We start from the raw sequence: 26841 nt of genomic DNA, 5'->3' as shown, positions 1-26841 counted from the left end.
CACCAATACTCTCCCTAAGTGGTTGTTGGGGGGGTTGTGTGGACCTGGGGCTTAAGGAAACCCCCAGCTGGGAATTTCCTTCTATATTTCCCCCCACCACGGATTCAGCCATATGTAAAATATGGTTGTCCATGGGTCCATATATCCTCGACAATGGGATGGTAGGTGAGGAAGTCCAAGTCCTGGATTTACGTTTCCTTCCCATAGTAATTAAGAAAATAAAAAAAAATTTACCAGGGGTGCGCCTCTTTGGCGCGCAGCTTTGGCTGCGCGCTGCAGGGCCCTCTCTTTAATGCTGTCCCGGGGCACCTGATCGTGACGTCACAGGGGGGCCCGTCCTCTCGACCCGGACCTCCCTCGACCAGGGATTCAGCGGTTCTTGTTCGCTCTCACTCTCTCAACGCTCCAGCGTCTGGTCTTGGGGCTCCCAGCAGGTAGGCTGCTCCCTCCTTCTCCTCCTGGATGTCACCTCTTGAACCCCCTCAGTCAATTTTAGAACTAAATATAGTTAGGTAATCAACTCTTCGGGGAGGCTGGTGGGTATTTAATATGGCTAATTCATCCTCTCTGTAGAAAACACCATTTACAGTAAGCAAACGTGTTTTTCCTATTGATAAGCAGAGCTAAATTAGCCACAACATGCAAGGAATCTCAAGCCGACAGTTGTAGTGGAAGGTTTACTGAATAAGTAACCAAGACCCCACCATGGAGAGTAGACTACTGAGTGAATAGGCTATGCAAAATTGCTTGACTGAATTTACTGTTATTATTTGAAAGATTGGCAACATAGTAAAGGTGTGCATTGATGAACTTGTTGCAGCTTTGCAGATGAGCCACTGATGCAGCCCTGGCTCTGACTTGATATCTGTGATTTGTATGCCTGCTAGCTTATAGCAGTCCACATTGTCCAGCTGGCTAGCAAAGGACCTGCTAGCCAGCTGGACAATGTTCATTTGGTGACTGCTATTCTTGGTCTATTAGAACATTTTGCCACCGCTATGCCCAGTCTATTAGGATCGTAAGAGCTGACCCATTGTGAAGTCAGACTACGTGGCTGAGTTCTTCTTTTGAAGCAAGCAAAGGACCTTTTACTGTCTAAGGTGAGAAGGTGTTCTAAATTGGAAGCTTGTCCTTTTTATCTTATAAAAGGAAAGAATTCTGTACGAGAAGTGCTGCAACTGATCATAAACAGATCTTTATTGGAAGATTCTGTTCCAGTTCAGTTGAAGTTGGCCTTAGTTAGGCCCATTCAGAAAGATCCAAATCAGATTTGATAACTGATCAAACAGAAAAGACCCATTTCCATCTTGCCTTTGTTGGGAAAGTTTTGGAATAATGTGTACAGTCAGTGCCGGATTTAAGCATAAGCCAACCAAGCCATAGCTTAGGGCCTCACTCTGCCAGGGGCGTCAGTCAGGCAGTCAGCAAAAATATTTTTTAAGCAAGTTAATATTTTGCATTATATCCAAAAGATCATTAAAAGCCTAAGCTCTTAAGACTATTCATTCTTTCTTTTGCAAATTGTAGTTTGTGCAGCTTATCTCCAAACATTATTAATACTTATTTCTATAAGCCAATTTATCTGCTTCCTACTAAACTACAGCATCAATTGATGCTAACTCTTCTGTACTTATGGTTCATACTTAAAATACTGACGTCATATTGAAGCAACAGCATGACATTCGACACTTCTCAGTTGACTGAGGCCCACTTTCACTACGAAGTTAAATTATAGGCCTACTATTTACTAATTTTTGTTTATGAACATTAAAGGTCAGTTATATGTATATATTAACCACAACGTGATAAAGCAAGTGTTGCTTACCTGTAACAGGTGTTCTCCCAGGACAGCAGGATGTTAGTCCTCACATATGGGTGACATCATCAGGATGGAGCCCAATCACGGAAAACTTCTGTCAAAGTTTCCAGAACTTTGACTGGCCCCTACTGGGCATGCCCAGCATGGCACTAACCCTGCAGCCAGCAGGGGTCCCCCTTCAGTCTTATTTGATAGCTACAGGCAGTGCCAAAACGTTACGAACCCAGCACTGCGGGGCGGCGGGCAGGTTTCATGAGGACTAACATCCTGCTGTGGTGTGAGAACACCTGTTACAGGTAAGCAACACTTGCTTTCTCACAGGACAAGCAGGATGGTAGTCCTCACATATGGGTGAGTACCGAGCTGAGGATGTCCGAATATGCACCAAATGTACCCAACGGCGTGCAACAGGCACAACAACTGGGGTGGAATTTGGTAGAGGGCATCCTGAACCCCACCGGGTAGGCGAAAGGGTGTTGGTACGTCACATTGGAAATAGGTTACGCAGGACAGATTGGCCGAAGATGGAATCTTGTCTTCCGGCTTTGTCCAAGCAATAGTGGGCTGCAAAAGTGTGGAGAGAACTCCAGGTGGCAGCCCTGCAAATGTCAGGAAGTGGCACCGATCGTAGGTGTGCTACTGAAGTCGCCATGGCCCTCACAGAGTGTGCTTTAACACTGTCTTGAAAAGGAATGCCTGCTTGCTGATAGCAAAAGAATATGCAGTCCGCCAACCAGGAGGAGAGAGTCTGCTTACCCACAGGTTGCCCTAATTTTTAGGATGGAAAGAGACGAATAGCTGAGTGCTCTTCCTGTTGGCAACTGTACGGTCTAGGTAGAACGCTAGAGCCCGTTTACAGTCAAGGGTATGCAGAGCCTGTTCCCCTGGGTTGGAGTGGGGCCTGGGAAAGAAGATAGGTAGTATGATGGATTGATTAATGTGAAACTCTGAAACTACCTTAGCAAAAACTTAGGGTGAGTGCGGAGTACCGCCCGGTCTGAAGGAGTTTAGTATAAGGCGGATAGGTAACTAGGGCCTGTAACTCACTAACCCTGCGAGCTGAAGTGATAGCCAAAAGGAAAATCACTTTCCATGTGAGATATTTTAGGTCACAGGAGTGAAGAGGTTCGAATGGTGGTTTCATGAGCCGCCCGAGAACCAGATTAAGGTCCCAGGAAGGGCCAGAGGATGTAAAGGTGGCTTGATATGGAGCAAGCCTTTAAGAAAACGTGTTACGAGGGGTTGTACCGATATAGGGACATCCCCGACACCTTTATGGAAAGCGGCTACCGCACTGACATGCATTCTGATGGAAGAAGTCTTTAGACCTGATTCCGATAAGTGCCAGAGATAGTCCAAAAACCTTGGGATTGGACAGGAAAAGGGATCAAGGGATTGCGAAGAACACCATGATGTATACCTTTTCCATTTATAGGAATAAGACTTTCTTGTGGAAGGCTTCCGTGAAGCAATCAGGACACGAGAAACGGAATCTGAAAGGTTAAGTGGTTGAGGGATTAACCTTTCAACATCCATGCCGTCAGGGACAAGGCCTGAAGATTGGGATGGCGTAGACATCCGTCGTTCTGAGTGATCAGAAGCGGGTGCGTTCCCAAGGGAATGTGCCTGCGGATGGAGAGATCCTGGAGTATGGGAAACCACACTTGACGTGGCCAGTGAGGTGCTATCAGGATCATGGTTCCCTTGTCCTGACGGAGCTTCACAAGAGTCTTCAAGAGAAGAGGAAGTGGAGGGAATGCATAAAGCAGACCGGCTGCCCACAAGAGGGAGAATGCATCTCTGGGCTGAGAGCGCTCGCTCCGAATGAGGGAGCAGTAATTGTCCAGGAACTGGAGAAGCTCCATCATCTGGTGCCTATCATCTTGCTCCGTATGAAGCTGAAAAGGGACCAATTCAGACATTTCCTTCACAAAATTAATGAAAGAAAGTCCTCTGGAGGAGAACGCTTTCTACTTTCAGTAGGAGAAGGAGGTGAAGGTAAGTCATCGGTGTCTGTGGAAGTATCATCACCCCAGGTGTCATAAGGATCAGCAGGCTAACCTGTAGGACGAGAAGGGGTTTGGATACCCAAAGGGCCCGGCTAAGGCTCCGAGAAAATCGAAGGAATCCGAGGACGCCGATGTGCGTATCGCCCCCGATGAATGAATCGGTGGCGAGGGACGACATGGCATCGATGGCTGAGGCAATATGCCCAAAGGAGGAATGCAAAACTGTGTTTCTCCTCCCGATGAAGTTGTCATCGGGGAGCGCACCGGAGCCATCGGAGACCCGGGAATCACCGGTGGAAGGGCAGTCATGAGCGCTTCCATCCGGGATAGCAGCGGTGCCAGCGCTGCTGGAATCGGGTCGTGACCGGTTCCACTCTCGGTGCCAGTGTCATAGGAACCTGGAGCCGCTGCATCGCCTTGTCGATGGCCTCCTGGACCAGCCGGTACAGTTCTTCCCGGAGACCTGGGGCAATCAGCCCCGGCTCCGTGACGGAAGAGGGAGGCTGAGGCACAGTCGAAGGGACCACCTTTACAGGCGGAATTGCGACTCCCAAACCCCGATCGGGTGAGGGTTGCCTCGATGTCCCGGTCGCAGGAGTGGTCGGTGCCGTTCCTGGACAGGGCTTCTTAGATGGTGGCTCGGACGGTGGCAAGGTCTGATTTCGCTCCCTCCACAGTCCGAGACTTATGATGCCGATGGCAATGTTTCTCCCTACGATCCCCTCGATCTTGAGGGGGAGAAATGGGAGTCTATGGCCATGACTACGTCGAGCGGTCACCGGATGGTTGTCGATGCTGGTGCGACTTCGACGGTGCCAGTTCTGATGACATCGATGCGATGGACGGAAAAGGAGTCCCATCTTCTCCATTCTGGCTTTGCGACTTTTTGGTGTCATGAGGGCAGATTTGGTGCAAGTCAGGACATCATGCTCACGGCCTAAACACATTACACAGACTCCATGAGGGTCTGTGATGGACGTGGTGCGAGTACAGTCCGAGCACCGACGAAACCCTGACGCCATGGCCATAGAAAAATCGAGCCACGGTACGGTCGACGGCCAGTGGGCCGTGAGGGCCAAACTCGACGGTAATCGACGAAAAACTGTGAAACTTACCGGAGTACCGCAGCTTGAGAAGTTAGAGGAGGGACCCCTGTGGGGCATTTTAAGTTTAACTCCGTGAGGAAAATTCCTGTCAGGAATCTCTTCAGAGCTCCTAAACCGCGAGGCTACTGCTGTGCGGAAAAAAGACTGAAGGGGGACCCCTGCTGGCTGCAGGGTTAGTGCCATGCTGGGCATGTACAGTAGGGGCCAGTCAAAGTTCTGGAAACTGACAGAAGTTTTCCATGATTGGGCTCCATCCTGATGATGTCACCCATATGTGAGGACTACCATCCTGCTTGTCCTGTGAGAACCATTTTGTTCTTTATGTAGAAATTGATCCCAAATGAAGAGAAGTTTTGAAAGCAGCTATCAGAAGAGAAAAAAAGAAGCTACTATTTCATACCCAGCTGAAGCTGTTACCAAAAGGCGAACCTAAAGTTCAAGAGAATCTACCGGCAATGGAGTACTTCAGTGATGAGGCCTCTTCTAGTATAAATGACAATGACATAGTAGAAGATCATGAGATAATGATTACTAGTAAGTAGACTGAGCATGATCATCAGAAAGACAATACCGGCTTTATAGTCCGTGAAAATACGAGTCAGGAGAACACTCGTAACATGCAGCCTAACGTTACCATGGGGAACATTTTAAGCAATGAAGATATTAATTAAAATGTCCAGAAAGGTCCTTTCAACTGTTGGCATACTGATGGGCCATTTGAAAAGTCAAAGTGATTATTTAACAAATGAGTTAGATATTACTCAAGTGGCGTGTTTTACTCTACAAAAGCTAACTGAAAAACCTAGAATAGCTAGTTTACTCTCCAGAAACTGGTTGCCTTTATTGTTTTGTATGTAAAATTTTCTACCTAATCCACCACAGCACTGTCTGGTAATGGGTTTAGTGATTGATGAAACTCTATGGCAATTGAAATTATGAACTCTACGGATCATAGAAATGCCTTGCTGACATTTAATGAGACAGCACGAATTAACAGTTAATTCACAGCTAGAAGAGCAGGCCAGGAGAGTACAGGAGGCAAGTACTTACACATGTTATTGCAGTCATTTGTACATTAGCAGAATGCAGTTTAGCTTTTAGAGGCAGTGATAAAATGTTTGGTTTGCCAAGAAATGGTAACTTTCTTGGTTTACTGGAATTAATTGCAAAATTCGATCTCTTGATAATCATGTTGAAAAGCATGCAAATTGAGGATCTACACAACCTTCATATTTGTCAAAGACAACATGCGATGAGCTTATTGAAATTTTAGCAACAAAAGTTAAGGAATCTATCCTGGCTGATTTGAGCAATGCAGGATATTCCAGTTTATCTGTTGATTCTATGTCAGATTTGTCACATACAGACCAACTGGCTGTTATTGTATTATTTCACCAAATGACAGCTTACCTATTGAGCGATTTTTTTTTTTCTTTTCTACTGTTAAAAAATCATAATGGTGAATGCGTGACAAGTGCAGTTTTGAAGTATTTAGTCAATGAATGTAAAGTGAACTTAGCTAGATGACAGTCATACGACAATGCAGCTAACATGTCAGGTAGATATAACAGCAAGCAGGAAAAACTGCTGGAGAAAAATAAATATGTGCTGTATATCCTATGTGCAGGACATTCATTAAACTTAATTGATAGAACAGCAGTCAATAGCTGTTTAGAAGCCATTAATATTTTTGCTGTCCTGCAACAAATTTACATATTTTTTTCTTCATTCACCAAACATTGGGAGGTGTTGAAATTGTGTTTGAAATGCGATTCATCTGTGCCAAAAAGAATATCAGATACGAGATGGGAAGCACAAGCAAAAGCAGTTGAATCAGTATCAAAGAACTACAATTGTTGATGCACTAGAACAACTTTATAATGACAATGAAAAAGGTGATACAAGAAAAGAAGATGGTATTATTCAAGAGAAAATGTAAGAATTTGACTTAAACTATTCCAAAGTTCAAGCATGAACAGTCTGTTTCACAAAACAAGCAAGGCTCTACAAGAATCCCATATAGCACTTGAGACATGTGCAAACCTTTATGCATCACTATCCCAATTAATCACTGAAATTGATGAAAGAGAGCTAAAAGCCAAAGACAGACTACCAAATGTAGAATACAAATGTGCAATCAAAAGAAAAAAAAAAAAGAGGCAGAAACATGTTGATGATGATAGAAATGTACCTGACGATTTACTCAAACCAAGAGACAAGTTTTGAACACAAATTTTCCTTTCCATTATTGATCAGTTACAGTCTAATTTGAGCAAACGAGCTTTAGTATATGAGGTCTTCGTTAATACTTTTTCTTGTTTACTTAATTTAGAAGCTTCGGAAGAGCAGCTGCATGAGGGTGTAACACTGATAATGAAAACCTATACTCATCTTGTTACGATTCTGCCCGCGGCTAGGCTGCAAGCAGCCTCTCACCTTCTTCCAGCCTGCCTGATCCCCGACACCACTGTCGCGGCCCAAAACTGCCGCTGCCGTGCTCCCTTGCGGCCAGGAGGCCGCTGTTGCCACTCCTCCACAGCCTGGAGGCCGCCCACGTTTCTTCCTTGCAAGGCCGTGCCTCCATGCGGCCCGGTGACCGCGGATGTCTTCCCTGCATTGGCAGGGCCTCTGTGGTTGCTTCAAGCGGCTGGAGCTGCTCTCTCTGGGACCTGCTCCACAGCTGGAGCCACCTCCAGTCTCCCTTCTGCGGCAGGAAGCCGCCTCCGAAGCTGGGCCTGGGTATGTGGCCTAGTGCCGTTCCTGCTCTAACTTGCGGCAGGGACACCACTCTCCAGGGTTCTACCTCCTTAGGCGCGAGGCCGCGCCTCTTCTCCTGATTTAAAGGGCCAGTGGTGGGTGAAGTCCCTGGCTGCTCCTCATGATGTCAGAGTCATTTCCTCTTCAGCCCTACAAAAGGGCTCAGCCTTCAGTTCCTCTTCGCAAGGAGTTGGACTGCTCTGGATCCTCCTTTCCAGCTCTTCGGTCCCGGAATCTCCAATGTCATCCTCTTCCGCTTCTTCAAGGCACTCTGTTCTTTGTGGGAATTCCCTTTGTTATTCCTGATCCTTCATCTGCATCTTCGTTCTATGTTTGGCCTCTCGCCGGATCCTATATCCTTGTCCTCAGATGTCTTCTTCGTCTGACCCTCCTGATGTCCTCGCCTTCTGATGTCCTGTCCTTCCTGAAGTCCGTCATCCTGTTGTTCTGCCTCTCTGAGCCTCCTCGATGCTCTTTGTTTGGTGACCTGGGGGCCAGATGTCTCAAATGTCTTGTTCACCAGTTCACTCAACACCTCTGCGATGCTCCTGGCTGAGTGTCCTGGGGGTTGAAGTCCAGATGTCCTGACGTTCCAGTTGTCTTCGTGTCAAGTTGTCTTAGTCTTCAGTTCCTTTTGACATCCTTGTCTTCAGTCCTTTTGCCGTCAAGCGTTCAGACCCTTTTGCCTCCTTCGTCAAGGAAGCCTTCTTCTTGGATGTCTTGGTTCCAGATTTTACCTCCTAGTGGGGCCCATCCTCTCTTCAACTTCGGTATTGACCTTCTGATTCGTCTTCCGTGCTGGGTCTGAAGCTGTCGCTTCTTCAGCTTGGCCTGCGCCGATCATGCCTGGTCCCCGAAGCTCAGTCCAGGATGGATGCTGCTAAGAGTCATGGCCAGATACCGTCATACTGGAGTTTAAAACTTCTGTCATCTTTTCACTCAGCAAATGTCTTCATCAGTGTCCCTGATATTCTTCTCTTCAGCCTTGCCTCATCCAGTATTGTCTGACCTTGTCTTCAGTCTTCAAGTCTTGTTCCAGTTCCATCGTCTGCCCTCGACCTCTATCCATCCTGGCGCATTTGCCGTTCCCATACGGCAGATCCGAAAGGGCTATCTAATGGCTGGAGGGCTACCCCAGAGACCAGCATTGTGTTGTTGGGTCTCTATTGATGCGTCAGTTTCGGTGGAGGTCCGAGTCCCTGGTCTTCTGCCTATCCGCCTGTGCTTGGACACATCTCATCTGCCTCGGCGCTTCCACGGAGCTCCTCGCTGCAGTCGTGTCGTGGTCCAAGGGCACACCACTCTCCCTGGAAGCAGGATCGCTCCCTAGCACTCCCGCAACACATCTAAGCCTTGTTGGAGAGTTGAGGCTATTCCTTACTTATGTGAAGACAGCTTATCTAGATAAAGGCAACTTGAGCTTTAAGTTGTATCAAGTTTATCCACAGAGACAAAATTCAACTGGCCTTTCCAAACACCAATTCTATTTTGAAGTTATTTTTTAGTCTAATGGTAACAAAATGTTCTGCAGATAGGTCATTTTCACAGTTGAGAGAATCAAGAATGACCTGCAAACTGCTTTTCATCAAGAAAAGATTTCTGCATTGAGCATTTTGTGAACAGAGAATGACAAACTTCACAGTTTTCCGCCTGATAAAGTGTGAATGACTTTGCAGCCTGTAAATCATGATGGAAAATGTTTTAACAGTTTAGTTTATTTTACACTATGCATACTATATACTTGCATTTACCTGTCGTGAACTGAAATACATGCAGTAATGTATGCCTGATCCCTGCTAAGAAATAAATTTAACTGCTTACTCTAAACTGTGATGAATTGTTGTTTTTTGATTGTGAATTTGTGATATTCATTCTAAAGGATAAGAATGGTGTTTTCACTTATAAGGTGTATATTATCACAAATGTTTCTTACTCCTAGTCCTATACAAACATTTTTTGAAAAAGTGAGAGCCTCACTAAGTGTAAATCCAGCATTTTTATGCCCAACAATTTAGCTTTAGAAAAGCTCTCAGTACTGAGACTTTACTTCATTTATTAAATTTTTCTGCAATGTCAATTAGAACTCGGCAAAGCAGGCAAGTATAGAAAAGGCTGCACTTAAACAACTCAATGATCATCTTGACGCAAACAACATCCTATACCCCACCCAACACGGTTTCAGAAAAGAATTAAAGCACCGAAACCTTACTCCTCAATCTAACACTATCTTAAGGGGATTTGACAATGGTCAACGATACATCCTCATCCTACTTGATCTATCTGCCGCCTTCGACACAGTCGAACACAAAAGCCTAATCTCTAGACTATCTGAAATCGGCCTAACAGGGAAAACACTAGATTGGTTCACATCCTTCCTCCAAAACAGAACATACAAAGTAAACATCAACAACCAGACCTCCGAAGCCATCCCACTAGAAACCGGAGTCCCTCAAGGATCCACGCTATCGGCAATCCTTTTCAATATATACTTATTACCACTATGTCAACTTCTTTCAAGTCTCAGCGTCACTTACTTCCTGTACACTGACATACAGCTAATCGTTCCAGTAACAAACACCATAGAGAACGCATTGAAACTCGCGGCCACGCTCATTAATGAAATAAAAAACCTACTAAATCAAATGAAATTATGCATTAATACAGACAAAACTGAATGTATACTAATTGAAAGAATCAATTCTGGAGAACACCAGAACCATTCCATTATCATAGACAACAACTCCATCAAGCTAAAAGAAAACGTGAAAGATCTTGGAATTTGGATTGACCCAGAGCTCAACCTTAAACACATTGCAATGAAAATAAAAGAAGGTTTCCACAAGCTATCAATTCTCAAACACCTCAAACCATTACTAAACTTAACAGACTTCAGAACCATTCTGCAATCCCTGATATTCTCAAACATCGACTTCTGCAACTCGCTTATGATAGGACTTCCCAAATCAACCCTATGTCCCCTACAAATACTACAGAATGCCACTGCTCGAATCCTCACTGGGCATAAAAAAAAACAGACCATATCTCTCCTGTCTTAAAGGAAGTACACTGGCTCCCCGTAGAAAAAAGAATAGAATTCAAACTACTATCAATCATTCACAACTCAATTCACCACAATGATTATGATTGCCTTAACACCCTAATCCAAAAACACTACAATCAACGCAACACCAGATCAACAAAGCAAGCACGACTAGAGATCCCATCAGTCACCACAGCCAAACTTACCACTGTAAGAAAGAGAGCATTCCCAATAGCTGGACCACATCTCTGGAACACCCTACCAGACAGTCTAAGACTACAAAACAACACCAAAATGTTTAAGAAGCTACTCAAAACCTGGCTTTTGAAACAAGCCTACAAGGATGGGATAGGATAAACCTATCAAGATGACAATACCCACCAGTCAACCATTCACCTAATATCTCTCCCTACATTTCAACTCAACATAACATTCCATCTTCATTGTAATCAATTTCCTACCTCCTGTATATCACCCCCATCGTACTCTGAAACCTGACCGGGAAATCCCCTCTACATCTAATGCTTTAAGCTAAACGACCCATAAAATACTACCATACTTATCGATCAACCTATAATGTTACTTAATGTTCTTATATTAGCAATATTATCAAGCATTTACCAATGTTACTTTATATTAATTGTTTCTCTACTGTTTCTCTGTTTTAATGTAAATCGTTGTTATAAATGTAAACCGGAGTGAAGGCTGTCACCAAACTTCGGTATAAAAAAACATTCAAAATAAAATAAATAAAAAATAAAAGTTTAGTGTAATTAGATGCAACTGCGGCTTTTGATACTGAGCTTTTGATTGCCCATTTGTGTAGTTTTAGGGTGCATGGATGTATTTTATCCTGGTTTACATCATTTTTACAGAACAAGAGAGACAGCACATACGGATGGGCAAAGCATACTCTCCTTAGAGACCTTTAAGACCTGGTGCATCTCAAGGCTCTGCCTTATCGTCAGTTTTTTAACCTTTATTTGCAGTCGTTGGGTACAGTTCTCGTCTATGCAAATGATATACAGCTTTAAATACCTGACACTAATGATGCTTGTTTTCCTGTATCACATACTTTCAATGACATTATAGTTCACTTGTTGTTTGTTCCTATGCTTCTCTGCTCTCCTTATGGTTTTTTGTACCCCTTACCCTTCCCCTGTTACTTGTAATTTCCGTTGCTTTTGTTCCATGTAAACCGAGGTGATGTTTCGACTAACATCGGTATAGAAGACTTTTAAATAAATTAATTAATTAAATGAGTGGCTTTGTGAGTATAGATTAATGCTGAATTTACAGAAGACCACTTTGTGGAATGGTAAGCATCCTTCTTGTAAGGGTTTAACAAAACTAAGATTTGAGGGGGTTGCACTGCAAACTGCATCTGTAGTACATAGTTTGGGGGCAATATTAGACTCCAGATTGTCATTTAAACAAATTAGGTAGGTCTCTTCATTTAGTTTTTTTTAAACAAGATTTTACAGACACTGAAGTTTATGCTTCCTGAGGACCTCTTCAGATCTGTAGTGCAGGCTGTAGTTATTGGGCAAATAGACTATTTTAATAGCTTTTATTTAGGTTTACCTCAGAAATAATTTCAGGTGCTTCAATTAATTCAGCATGTAGTTGCAAGAGTTCTAACAGGCAAAGGATTTTATTAATATAATCACCAGTCTTGAGTGAATAGCATTGGCTACCGCTTAATTAGTAGACCAAATTTAAAGTTCTTGTTCACAAATTATTGTATTCAGATGATCCTTGCTCTTTGATAAAATTGCATGCTCCTACTCCAATGCTGACGACCTCTTATACAAAATTGTTGTGTATTCCTGCCATTTGACTATAAGTTAGAGCTTTTTCCTTTGCTGCACCTATGTTATAGTATGCTCTACCAGCCACTTTACAGATGAGAGTGATGTGAAATGTTTTAGAAAGCAATCGAAGGCTTTGGTTTGGTTTTTTTTTTTTAATGAGACTTTAGTTGTAATTTGTTATATTTTATTGTATGTATTTTATGTTGTGTATTTATGCTGCTTAATATAGTTATGGATGCAACTGCTGTAATCTGCTTTGGAGAATGTCATTGAATATGTGTGGAACACAAGACATTTTAACTAAAGGGGTTCTTCACCTTCATGTGTGTGTAACCTCGGAAAGCGTGTAGGTACCATGATCATTGATTAATAAGGAAAGCGAATACAACTTTTTTTGGGGAGGGGAAGCAGAGCACCACCCTATTTTGGAAAAATTGCCAATAAGGAGAATAATGAACTAAAGACTGTAGTTTGCTAACTTTTGGCTGATGTTATTGCTACAAGAAATATTGTTTTCCCATAACAGAAACTTGAGAAGTCGACTGCAATGGTTCAAATGGCAGCTTCATCAATTGTGAAAAAACCATGTTTAAATCCCATGAAGCAGGTGGTTTTGTAACGAGATGTTTAGTATGCCAAAAATCTTTCATGAATTTGGATATGGCTACGACAGAGAGATGTACTTTCACTGATGAATTTTTAAGACCTGACGCAAAAAGAGAGCAAAATAGTTCAATAACTTTGGGTTCGCAGGCAAACGGATGCAAGATGTTATGTTGAAGAATTTGTCCTACTTGAAACAATAGACTTCTAGTTGAAGGTTTTCCAGTAGACACTAAGATATCCTCAACCTCTTTGGATAAGGACATTTTGTTATGTTTATGGATGTTTGGGTGGATCCTTGGACACTGTGGCAGCTGACCACGCCCACGGGGGCAGTCCATTGAGGGACCTCTGTGTCAGGCTCAGCTTTGGGACACACAAACACAGATTGAATCTTTATTTAAACAGTTTTGGAAACCACCAGAGGTGGCAGTAGTGAGTAATAGATGTTGAGACCGGCTGGGCAAGTATCCCACAGGACGCTGGAACAGCAGATCCTCTGCTTGGCTGTGCTGTAGTGGAAAGAGACTAAGAGTTATGAGTACACAGTGAGAAACATACAGAGTCCCAGGTAGAATAGGAGAAGCTCCGAGACAGGGAGAGCAGGCCCTCGGAGCGAGTACCTGATCCCTTAGAGTAGAGAGACTCAGTGGTATTGTACTCACACAGCGGTTCCACTAGACGAGAGGTCTGGCACTGGAACAGAGGGCAGGCCCTCGAGGAGTGAGTACCTGGTTCCAGGGAAGCAGTACTGTGGGGAATAGATGGTAGTTGTACTCACAGATGGAAACTGTTAGTGAAGTCTTCCAAGTAGAAAGGGTAGTAGATGCAGGCAGCGACTCAGGGAACATGGGCCCTCGAGGAGCGAGTACCGGTTTCCTGATAGTACCTGAAAGAAGCAGAAGAGGCCCTCGAGGAGCTGGTACCCTGTTAGCAAAAGAGTTCCAGATAAAACGCTGGAGTGCAGAGTAGCTTCGGTATGGAGAGCGAATCCCATCCGTAGTATTCCGGGAAGTTGCTAACTCGATTCGCTAGCAAAAGTTGTAGGTTTAAATATCTGGGCAGTGTGACGTCATCTCAGGGGGACGCCCCTGAGGTTCACGCCAATGAGGAAATAAAGATGAGGGCGGCGTGCACCCTGTGGTACCTTGGAGGAGCATGGTGGGAAGCAGCACCAAAGCTGGTCCGGGGACTCTGGAGAGGTCCGCAGACAGACGCCGTGGCAGCCAGTAGTCCGAGGTGAGCGGAAGGAGCTGCAAGAAGAGTAAGGTAGGCGGGGGCGAAGCCGTCGCAGACCGGTCGCAACACATTTGTCCTATTACTGTGCACTCAATATGTAGGCTGTCAGGCTGAGGGAGGAGTCAGATGAAACAGATATCCCTCTTATGTTAATAGGGATGGAAGGATTGGAGGACTGCTGAAGAGCTGTATCAGAAACCAAGCTTGTCTCAGCCAAGCTGGATCTATGAGGATGAAGCCTGGTCTTTCAGCACTTTTTACACCATCCTGGATATCAGTGAGATCGATGGAAAAGCATATACAAGATTTGTACTCCAGACTAGCAGAAAAGCATCCTGAGCAGATCTGTACTTGCTAGAAGAATGGGGTAAAACTTTCCCAGTTTTCCATTTTGTTCTGATACAAATAGGTTGATTGCTGGGAGACCCGATAGCATGAATAGTTTGTCAGCTGTTGATTTCCACAGCGACCATTCATGTGGTCGAAATACTCTGCTTGGGTGATCTGTTAACATGCTGGAAACCCCTGGAAGGTAGATCACTTGCAAGGCTCCTATTTGCATGTCCATTTGCTTATTCTTATTGTTTTCAAGCTGAGGGTCCATAAAATGAAGTTAGAGAGTAAGCCTCTGAAGTAATATAAGGAGATGCTGCTTTACAGAGGGTCATGGATGGCTGTAATAGTCTATTAGTGGAGATAACAGTAACCAAAAACGTAACAGAACTATACGTGCGTTGATCTAGTTCTAGCAATCAACTGGATTCTAATGTCCCTATACCAGGAGTGGAGGAGTAGCCTAGTGATTAGAGCAGCAGGCTATGAACCAGGGAAACCAGGGTTCAAATCCCACTGCTGTGCCTTGTGATGTTGGGCAAGTCACTCTACCCTCCATTGCCTCTGGTACAATCTTAGGGCCTGATTCATCAAGATATTTTCTCATAGACCAAGAATGGGAGAACAGAATTAGTCACATGGCGAAGACTTTTCAGAAGTGTTATCTGTTCATGGAAAGGGGAAAGAGAGGCTAAGCTCAAAAATTGGTGTAAGGAACAAAGTTTTGGATATATTGGAGGCTGGGGCCGTGTATGGAACAGTAAAAGGATCTATGTCTGTGGCAGGAAAAAAAGATCCTAAGAGAAATTCAAATCCTAGACAACGGGGGTGGCAGAAGGAAATTAGCATGTCACACCATAAGGAAATGGGGGTGGCAGAAGGAAATTAGCATGTCACACCAAAGGAAATGGGTGAAGGGGATAATAAAAGTAATCTGAATAAGACACAAGTCCAAGAAAAGCAGTAACCTGAACGAGAAAAGCTGAAAAGGTATGAGGACAAATGCTCATAGAGTGGGCAATAAAATTCCAGACCTGCAAGCCCTAATGGTGGAGGCGGACTTGGACATTGTTGCTGTCAGAGACATGGTTCACAGAATCTCATGATTGGGATCAGCCAGGTTGGGCTATAACTTGTTAAGGAAGGACAGAGAGGAAAGAAAAGAGGGAAAAGTAGCTCTTTATGTCAAAAACAATATCCAAGCAACTGAGCTGCAAGGACGATGGGGTAAAGAAGAAGCATTATGGGCCATCTTAAAAAAAAAGATGATGGTACATCAGTTTTTACTGGAGTGATTTACAAGCCTCCAAATCAAACAGAAGAACTAGACAGAGATCTGGTTGAAGACATCCAAAAGGTGGGAAAGAAGGGAGAAGTGGTGATTGTTGGAGATTTTAACTTGCTGGATGTAGACTAGAGAATCCCTTCTGCAGAATCTAACATAAGTAAAGAGATAGTGGATACCCTGCAAGAGGCTCTGTTCAAACAAATGGTAATGGAACCCACGAGGGAGCGAGTTATACTCAATTCAGTGCTCACTAACGGGGATAACGTCTTTAATGTCCAGGTGGGTGCCCATCTCAGCACCAGTGATCATCAAACAGTATGGTTTCATATCACAAATAGGATACGGAGAAGTCACATGAAGACCCTAGTTTTGCATTTCAAAAATACGGACTTAGAAGCTGGGAGAAAATGAGAGAGGTAGAACAACAGTGAGCCAAACTAAAAGGAACAATTACAAAGGCAACTGATCTATATGTTTAAAAAGTAAACAAAAGCAAGAGAAATAAGAAATCTATCTGGTTCTCAAAGGAGGTGGCTGATAAAATAAAAGCAAAAAGAACAGCGTTCAAGAAATATAAAGAACCCAAAAGGAGGAACACAAGAATATCTGGTAAAATTGAGGGAGATGAAGAAAGTAATCAAGAAAGGATTGCCAAAGAGGTAAAGCAAGGTGACAAAACATTTTTCAGATACATCAGAGAAAGGAGAAAAGTCCAAACTAGTACAGTGAAATTGAAAGGTGAAAAGGATCAATGTGTGGAGAGAGACGAAAAAATGGCAGAAATATTAAACAAATATTTCAGTTCAGTATTCACTAAAGAAGACCCTAGAGAAGTACTATCTCTAGTTAACAAGAAAATGGAGGGGGGTGGAGTAGATGAAACTCCCTTTACAGAAGAGAATGTATGGGAAGAGTTAGGAAAACTGAAAGTGGACAAAGCCGTGGGGGCCTGATGAGGTTCACCCAGGATACTGAGGGAGCTCAGAGATGTGCTGGCAGGTCCGTTGCACGACCTGTTCAAGAGATCCCTGGAAACGGGAGTGGTGCAGAGTGATTGGAAAAGAGCGGTGGTGGTCTCGCTTCACAAGAGTGTGAGCAGAGAGGAGGCTGGGAACTACAGGCCGGTTAGCCTCACCTCAGTGGTGGAAAAACTAATGGAGACGCTGCTGAAGGAAAGAATAGCGAACTATCTAGAGTCAGAATAATTGCTGGACCAGAGGCAGCATGGATTCACCAGAGGAAGGTCCTGTCAGACAAATCTGATTGACTTTTTTGATTGGGTGTCTAAGGAATTGGATCGAGGAAGAGCACTCGATGTGATCTACTTGGATTTCAGCAAAGCTTCTGATACAGTCCCTCATAGGAGGCTTGTGAGTAAAATGAGAAGCTCAGGAGTGAGTGCCAAGGTGGTGGCCTGGATTACAAACTGGTTGACAGATAAAAGACAGCGTGTGATAGTAAATGGAACCTACTCTGAAGAGAGAGCGGTGTTAAGTGGAGTGCCGCAAGGATTGGTGGTGGGACCGGTCCTGTTCAATATCTTTGTGAGCAACATTGCGGAAGGGATAGAAGGTAAGGTTTATCTTTTTGCTGATGATACTAAGATCTGCAACAAAGTGGACACGCCGGAAGGAGTAGAGAGAATGAGATACTGTCACTCCTTGTGACATTGGGCAAGTCACTTTACCCTGCATTGCCTCAGGTACAAATTTAGATTGTAAGCCCTCTGGGGATAGGGAAATACCTAGAGTACCTGAATGTAATACACTTTGAAGTGCTGCGAAAAGTGGAATATAAAAAAAAAATCTAAAAACTTTAAGGAAGCTTGAACAGTGGTCAAAGATATGGCAGCTGGGATTCAATGCCGAGAAGTGCAAAGTCATGCATCTATGGTGTGGTAATCCAAAAGAACCGTGGGGCAGGTTTTCAAAGGGTTACGTGCGTAAATCCAGGAGGATTTACGTGCGTAGGGGGGTTACACGCGCCAGGCCTATTTTCAAAAGGCCCGGCAGTGCGCATAAGTCCCGGGCCTTGAAAAAATGAGCGGTCCGGGGCATGGCCAGAGGCCTCTCCATGGCAGCTGGGCCAGGGGATCATGCGCCGGCAGTCAGGCATAACTTGTGAAATAAAGATACAGGGTTCTTTTTTTTCAAGCTGGGGGATGGGACAGGTAGGGGAAGGGAGGGAACGGGGAAAGCCAGCTGGTCTCCCCGAGGGCTCGACGCCCGCAAGGTGCACCCCTTTGCGCACGCTGACCCAATTTTATAACATGTGCGTGGCTGCGCGCGCATATTATAAAATCGAGCGTACATTTGTGCGTGCCGGGTAGCGTGAACAAATGTAGGCCGCACGCATACCTTTTAAAATCTGGCCATGTATGTCTTGGGGGGTGAAAGGCTATTGTGCCTGGAGCAAGAGAGGGACCTTGAGGTGGTAGTGTCTAGCAATCTGAAGATGGTGAAGCAATGTGACAAGATGATAGCTAAAGCCAGAAGAATGCTGGGCTGCACAGAGAGAGGAATAACCAGTAAGAAAAAGGAAGTGATAGTCCCCCTTGTACAGATCCTTGGTGAGGCCTCACCTGGAGTATTGTGTTCAGTTCTGGAGACCATATCTCAAAAAGGACAAAGACAGGATGGAGGCGGTCCAGAGAAGGGCGACAAAAATGGTGTAGTTTTCTCCATCAAATGACTTATGAGGAGATGTTGAAGGACCTAAATATGTATACCCTGGAGGAGAGGAGTTGCTGGGGAGATATGATACAGACCTTCAGATACCTGAAAGGTTTTAAATGATGCACAATCAACAAACCTTTTCCGTTGGAAAGAAATCAGTAGAACTAGAGGTCATGTAATGAAACTCCAGGGAGGACGACTCAGAAACAACGTCAGGAAATATTTCTTCACGGAGAGGGTGGTGGATGCCTGGAATGCCCTTCCGGAATAGGTGGTGAAGACAAAAATAGTGAAAGATTTCAAAGGAGCATGGGATAAACACTGTGGATCCCTAAAGGCTAGAGGATGGAAATGAGAAAAAACACAGTGCATGGGGGTAGCTTGCTGGTGTGGCAGTTACTACCCTTAACCAACATGCCTGATACTTTGGATGCAACTCCAACATTGCTCACTGCTTCAACGGCAAGAGGTAACAGGGAACTGTACTTAGACAGCAACCAACAAGGGCCCTGACTTTGACAGTTTGGGAAACTAAGTAAGGGGGTAACTTGTATGGCGCAGTAGATACGCTTGCTGGGCAGACTGGAGGGACAGTCTGGTCCTTTTCTATGTTTCTAAGCCTTTTGGGGATAGGGAAATACCTACAGGTACCTGAATGTAATCCTTTTTGAAGCAGAATATAAATCAAATAAACAAAATAAAAGGGACATGCTGTTTCTAAAAGTTAAGATATGACAAATATACAGGACATTAATACTAAAATGCACTGATGCACTGTCTCACATTGTTAGTAAATAGGCCCCATTAATCTCAACGTGATCAGATTCTATAGTTCTCTATATGAAATGTATATAGAAATATAAAAAAACCACAGAAATGAGGGCAGAAAAGGACCAAATGGTCCATCCAATCTGCCCAGTAAGCTTATGGTAGCTTGTGCTGGGTAGGTTACCCCATGCTTATCTCTTTCCCAGACCATAAAATTCAGGGCCCTTTTTGGTTGCTGTTTGAACCCAATTCCCCATAACCCCTCATGCTTATCAGTTTCCCACACTAGCCCTCGTTGATTGCTTTTGAATCCATTTCCTGTTATGCCTTGCCGTTGACGCAGAGAGCAATGTTTGAGTTGCATCAAAGTATCAGTCTTATTGGTTAAGGGTAGCAACTGCCACATCAGCAACTTACCCCCATACGTATTTCCCCAGACTATAAAAAGTTGGGGCCCTCAGTTGCTGAACAAATTCAATTTCCCACTGCCTTTGAAGCAGAGAGCAATGATGGAGTTGCATCGACAGTATCAAGGCTTATTGGTTAAGGGTAATAACCGCTGCACTATCAAGTGCCTCCATGCACTCTTTTCTTCATTTATCCCTTGCCCTTTTGAATTCTTTCATTGTTTTGGTTTTCACCACCTCCTCTGAAAGGGCATTCCAGGCATCTACTTCCCTCTTTGTGAAGTAATATTTTCTGACATTGGTTTTGAGGCATCCTTTACTGATTTCTTTCCAATGGAAAAGGTTTAATGTTTGGACATCATTAAAAACATTTTAGGTATCTGAAGGTCTGTAACATATCTCCCCTGCACCTCCTCTCTTCCAGGGTATACATATTCATATCCTTCAGTCTCTCCTCACAGGTTTTCTGATACTGACCCCACACCATTTCGGTCGCCCTTCTCTGGACAGCCTCCATCCTGTCTGTATCCCTTTTTAGATAAGGGCTCCAAAACTGAACGCAATACTCCAGGTGAGGCCTCACCAAGGAACTGCACAAGGGTATCATCACCTCCATTTTCTTACTGGGTATTCCTCTCTCTATGCAGCACAGCAATCTTCTGGCTTTAGATATTACCTTGTCACACTGCATTGCCATCTTCAGATCGCCAGAAACTATCACCCTAAGATCCCGCTCTTGGTCCGTGCACATCAGGCTTCTCCCACCCCCCACCCCCACCAAATCGCTTATCGCTCTTTTGGATTACCCCATCCCAGATGCATGACTCTGCACTTCTTGGTATTGAATCCCAGCTGCCAAATTTGACCACTCTTCAAGCCTTCGTAAATCCCTTTTCATTCTCTCTACTCCTTCAGGCGTGTCCACTCTGTTGCAGATCTTGGTATCACCAGCAAATAGACAAACTTTACCTTCTATCCCTTCCGTAACATCACTCACAAAGATATTGAACTGAACCATTCCCAAAACTGATCCCTGTGCACTCCACTTAACATGGCTCTTTCTTCAGAGTAGGTCCCATTTGCCATTACATGCTGTGTTCTATCAGTCAACCAGTTTGCAATCCACTCCACCACCTTGCACTCACTCCGAAGCTTCTCATTTTGTTCACAAGCCTCCTATATGGAACAGTATCAAAAGCTTTGCTAAAATCCAAATAGATGACATTGAGTGCTCTTCCTCGATCCAATCAAAAAAAATCAAATCAGATTTGTGTGACAGGACCTTCCTCTGGTGAATTCATGCTGCCTTCGGTCCAGGAACTTACCAGATTATAGATAGTTCAGTATCCTTTCAGCAGCATCTCCATTAATTTTCCCACCACAGAAGTGAGGCTAACCAGCCTGTAGTTTCCAGCCCCCTCTCTGCTACCACTCTTATGAAGTGGGACCACAACTGCTCTTCTACAAAGTCGGGGCACTATTTCCATTTCCAGGGATCTATTGAACAGTTCATTTAGTGCATCCGCCAGGACATCTCTGAGTTCTCATATTATCCTGGGATGTACCTCATCCAGCCCCATGGATTTGTCCACATTCAGTTTTCCTAGCTCTTCCCATACATACTCTTCTGTAAAAAGAGTTGTGTCTAGCCCATTCCGTTCTTCGGTCTTGTCAACCAGCAATGGTCTTTCTCCAGAGTCTTCATTAGTGAACACAGAACTAAAGAATGTTTAATATTTCCACCATTTCCTTGTCTGTCTCAGCACATTGCTCTTCATCACTTTTCAATTTCACTACACCACTTCGGGCTTTCCTTCTTTCTCTTATATGTCTGAAAAATGTTTTGTTACCTCTCTTTATCTCTTGGGCAATCCTTTCTTCCACTTGACCTTTTGCTTTTCTGATTTCTTTCTTCATCTCCCTCATTTTCCCCAGGTATTGATCCCTGTGTTCCTCTTTTAGGGATCCCTTATACTTCTTGAATGCTGATCTTTTTGCCTTTATTTTTGCAGCCACCTCTTTTGAGAACCAAATTGGTTTCTTTTTCCTTGAATTTTTGTTTATTTTTCTAACATATAGATTTGTTTCCTTTGTAATAGCTCCTTTTAATTTAGCCCACTGTTATTCCACCTCACCCATTTTCTCCCAGTTTTTTAGTTCTTCCTCCAGGTACATCCCTGAATTTTGTCAAAGTCCATATATTTGAAATTCAAAACTCAGGTCTTTGTGTGACTTCTTTGGATCTTAGTCACAATATCAAACCATACCATCTGATGATCACTTGTACTCAGGTGGGCACCTGTCCAGACATTATAGACATTATCCCCATTTGTGAGCAGTAGGTCCAGAATTACACCATCCCACGTGGGATCTATTACCCTTTGTAGGGCATCCAGTATCTCTCTACTTCTCACAGATTCTGCAGAAGGGATACTCCAGTCTACATCCTGCAGATTAAAATCTCCAAAAAGCAACACTTCTCCCTTCTTTCTCATCTTTTTTATGTCTTTGATCAGAACTCTGTCCAGCTCCTCTGTCTGAATTGAAGGCCTGTAGACCACACTGATGTAAATGGAAGCATCACCATTTTTTTTAGGCTAGCCTATAATGTTTCTTCCCTACCTCACATCCCCTGCATTTCAATTGCCTGGATATTGCTTCTGACATAAAGCACTACTCCTCCCCCTTTCCTGTCCTCTCTCAATCACCCAGAGCAGTAAAGGGACAAAAAAGGAAGATGACAAAGTCAGCCTACAGAGAGTGGCAAAATGGTTGTGTCAAATTCCTCAATAGGTGACAGTGAGCTCAATCAATAAGACAGATTTATAGAAAATTTATATTACATGAAGTTAGATATACATCATTTAGAGCAATGGTGAAGGAAATCAAATCTGGCTGATTTTGACAAGACAGAGTGTAGAAATGTCTTATTTTACAAATATTGCAATATCTAAAAATTCTACCGGGGACTCTTTTGGTCTGTTGACATATTGATGAAATCTCCAGTAGTTAAACCTAGAATGCCTACATCACAACTAGCTTATATTAAAGTATGAAATATACTTCTCACATTACATTACCCACAGGACTGTCCACAGCAGAACACATCATAAAAAAAAATACAAGTAAAAAAAACAAACCACAGATCAGTATAAAAATAAAACCCTGACACAAAAACAGATCTAAAAGGCTTAGAACCTAAGTAAACAGATCACAGCATATTTCAAAGCCTGATTCAAATAGAGTTTCACAGATTTTCAGAAACATAAAATGTCAAGTTTCTAGCTGAGGAGGAGTGCATTCTGCAATATTGGCCCCATATATAATAAGAAAGACCTATAGGGGGTCCCATTCAAATGAGACTCCTTCAATGAGAGTACCAAGCCTTACTTACCAGGTGATCTGAATGCACGAACTAGCTCATAAGCTGAAAGACTATATTTATAGCCAGCAACTTTGCCTCAAAATGCTTGAAAACAAAGCAAATCACTCCGAATCTAATTCTCCAAACAAGAGCCAATGTAATGCCTTAAGAGCTGATGAAATCCAGTACCAATGAAAGATCAGTAGCTCTCACAACACAGAATTATGGAGGCCCAGATAAACAGAGTTGCAATATTCAGCCCCTGATAAAAAAAAAATAAGGCAAGGTAATTGGAAATGCAGCACTCATAAGTATCCGAGTGCTGCATTTCCAATTACCATCACCAATGTCAATTTATTTTCATCTTTAGATTAGGCAATAAGTTGACATTGTAAAAGACCAGCTTTTTATATAAGCCACTATGAGAATCTAGAAGCCATTCTGGCTAAAACAAAACTTACATCTTGCTCATTGGACCTTTGCTCAACATGGATAATCAGAAAATCCAAATCTGGGTAACTAGATCTGTTGCTCCAGCTTATAAATACATCCCTACCTGATGGTTGATTTCCTGTAGCTCTGAGAGAGGCTTTGATATGGTATTAAAAAAGCCAAAATTGAGTGGGCTGTTATTTTACAGGTGATGCAGTTTCTTCAAAGCACCAACATTTTCAATTATAAACAGAATGGTTTCAGAAAGGGGTCACATCATCAAGATGGTACTTGTAAATATTGATAATTTTCAACATGCTGAAGATAATGCTCCAACCTCTTTGATGTGGCTGGGTCTGAGTGCCACTTTCGACACTATCAAACACTCCATACTTACTGACCAACTAGAAAGTAACATAGTAATGATGGCAGAAAAAGACTAAATGGTCCATCCAGTCCGGCTTTAGGAGTATAGCTCTTAAATGGTTTAAGTCATTCCTAAAGGATTGCCAGCAATTTGCTGTAGGGGATAATTGTCACTCATTATCCTAGTTATTAAGTTTAGAAGTGCCACAAGGTTTGGTAATTTCACCATTGTTTAATATTTACCTGTGGCCCCCCTTGCTGATCTTATTACAAAATCTAGCTATCATTCTTTACATAGATGATATCCAATTGTTAATATCAAAACTTCATATGGACCATGTCTATTTGATTAATCAAAATCTGGAAGAAATTCAGTAGGTTAGTTTGTAATACATTATTATTAAACCTAAGCAAAATCAAAGTTTTGTACATAAGTAAATCTGATGTTAAACTCGCTCAAATTGGATAATATTTTGCCTGCCAAAAGCAACTCTGTAGTCTGGGTGTTCTACAAGATACTTTACTAAACTTTCAGAAACATATTACTAACGTCTCAAAACTTTTTTTTTCCTCCTAAAGTCAGTTCATCAAGTTAGTCCTTTTTTAAATCTGACTGATCGTGCTATAGTGGTTCAGGTTTTGATAATTTCATGCTTGGACTACTGCAGTGGTCTCTGTAGGGGGCTTATCAGCAAAGGCAATTAGATCCAGCTAAATCAAAACTTAGCTGCTAGGATTTTATCTGGGATGAGCAGTTGTGACCATACAATGCCAGTCCTAGCCAGTTTACAAAGTCTCCCTGTTTGTGGTACATTCACTTCATAACATATTACTTGTCTTTAAGGCCCTCGGAATAATGGTCCAGTGTATTTACACACTGCTAGAGTGTTATCTCCTACCACAATATCTTAGATCTTCCCATGGTGCCTACTTAATTATGCCACTTTAGGATGGAACTGTTTTCTCAGACCTGTGAATGGGGATTTTCATGTTATATACACTCAATGTGGAATTCAAAGCCCCTGTCAAAAGAAGAGGCTCATTTTTTAAAAATTAAAACATGGCTATTTACCCATGCCTTTAATCATGTATGTTAATCTTTTAGTCCTGATACCTGGTCTTTTCACTTCTACGGTACTTTTTTTTTTTTTTTTTTTTAAGAATTGCTCAGTTTATTTACATTTATCTTCATATTGCTGTGTTTGGTATTATGTCATTCTGCTGTTTATAGATTTTATAGTATTATGTATATAAATACTGTTTATTGTTTTGACTTTTGACTAGCAATATATTTTGTATATTTATTGTATATGTTTATTACATTATAATTATTGTACTACGCTTTGGGATTCATACGTAAAGCATATAATAAATAAACCTGTAACTGGTATGTCTGTAAAGCTTCGGTATATTCTTACATCGAATCAGAGGAAGATGGCAAGTTTCCTTGCATGGGGTTGCAAGCTGCACTTTCCAGGAAGGGAGAAGCAGCACTATTCTATAGGCAATGAAGCTTGTATAGCTGACAGCTGGAAGATATCTTTTGCGGGGCTGGGAGAAAGGGTAAGGTATGGAAGAATAATGGCCACAGAACAGTGAAGCTAATCAAGCATTCATGGCCGTCAGGTGGCAAATACTATCTGCTATAGTAGTGTAAGCAGGAGCAATCCAGCAGGTTAGTAGACTAAATGGTCCTTATCTACACGATTTCAAAAATCCATTCACCCACAGAGTGGGTTTTATGCTTGGTGAAACTGCCCTGGGAGCAGGATGGGCTGGGAAGCATTTTTGTCTTCTGCCTCAAACAGGGAATGGAAGATAGCAGCAGGATGAAAAGATGGCTGCAAGGAAAAAAGATAGCTGCATCAAGTATGAGGGGGATTGAAGATAAAGGGCTGGATGAAGAATGGAGAGAGGAGAGTGAAAGGGTTGAGGAGGGAAGGGTAACTGAAGGAGGGCTGCACTGTGATGGGATGGGCTGAAGTGAGAGTATATTCCCTAGGGAAGAAATGCACCCGCACCATCCCCCTTCCAAAATAAGGTATTGGAGAGTGCACTTTGTCCCTAGCAAGTAAGCCCTGGAGGAATTTTCTAGCTCTTGATTACCTAAACATAACACTATTTATTTATTTAACAGTTTTATATTCCGCAGTTCAGGTAACAATGTTACTAATCACTTCGGTTCACATTTCAACAATTACAATGACAATATAACGAATAGATTATAATGTCTTACATAGAACAGGGGGGGATGAACTTGGAGAAATTAACAAAGAACTGGGAGAGTACAACTTATATACAAATAGTTTAGAAGACCCATATGTGAACCCATAACACTATGGGGTTTTTTGTTTGTTTTTGTTTTAGACCTTTTTGCCCCAAATTTAAACCTAATTCTTAAAATACATCTGGACCATTTTAGACTAGTCCAATCATGTTGCATACCTGTGGTTCAACCTTGCTTCTAGACAAACATCACAAAAATAATCACCATTCTAATACAACCCCACAAAAAGAAGACTATTAAGAGAATTATGTATTGCAACTAAGGCATTAGCCAATCAAAGGTTTTTATTATGCATCTAAAGAAGATCCTCTTATCTTTCTGGAGAAAACTGTAGAAGTGACTGGATTGTAATGTTGCTTTCTAGTAGCCATATTGGTTCTGGAATAAACTATAAAACATGAGCTTTCAAGACCTAATGACAGGTCTGGGATATCCTTCAAGCAAATTACATTTCTTGTTGGGTCTTTAAGAAGATATTACAGTGTGACTGTAGCTTGAGAAAGGTGTCTGTCAAGTTTTGCCACCTCCAAGCCA

The 26841-nt window shown here is 42.8% G+C and overlaps 1 protein-coding gene across 7 annotated transcripts in view; it reads right to left on the bottom strand.

Moving 5' to 3' along the window:
* Nucleotides 1–26841, bottom strand: part of BABAM2 (BRISC and BRCA1 A complex member 2) — a 624699-nt gene that overhangs the window by 596674 nt on the left and 1184 nt on the right. The window lies entirely within an intron of this gene.

The sequence above is a fragment of the Rhinatrema bivittatum genome, chromosome 3 (genome assembly GCF_901001135.1).
Source record: "Rhinatrema bivittatum chromosome 3, aRhiBiv1.1, whole genome shotgun sequence".
In the NCBI taxonomy this organism is placed as follows: domain Eukaryota; kingdom Metazoa; phylum Chordata; class Amphibia; order Gymnophiona; family Rhinatrematidae; genus Rhinatrema; species Rhinatrema bivittatum.
The sequence above is the reverse complement of the archived record's forward strand: the minus strand, read 5'-3'. Positions and strand labels throughout refer to the sequence as shown.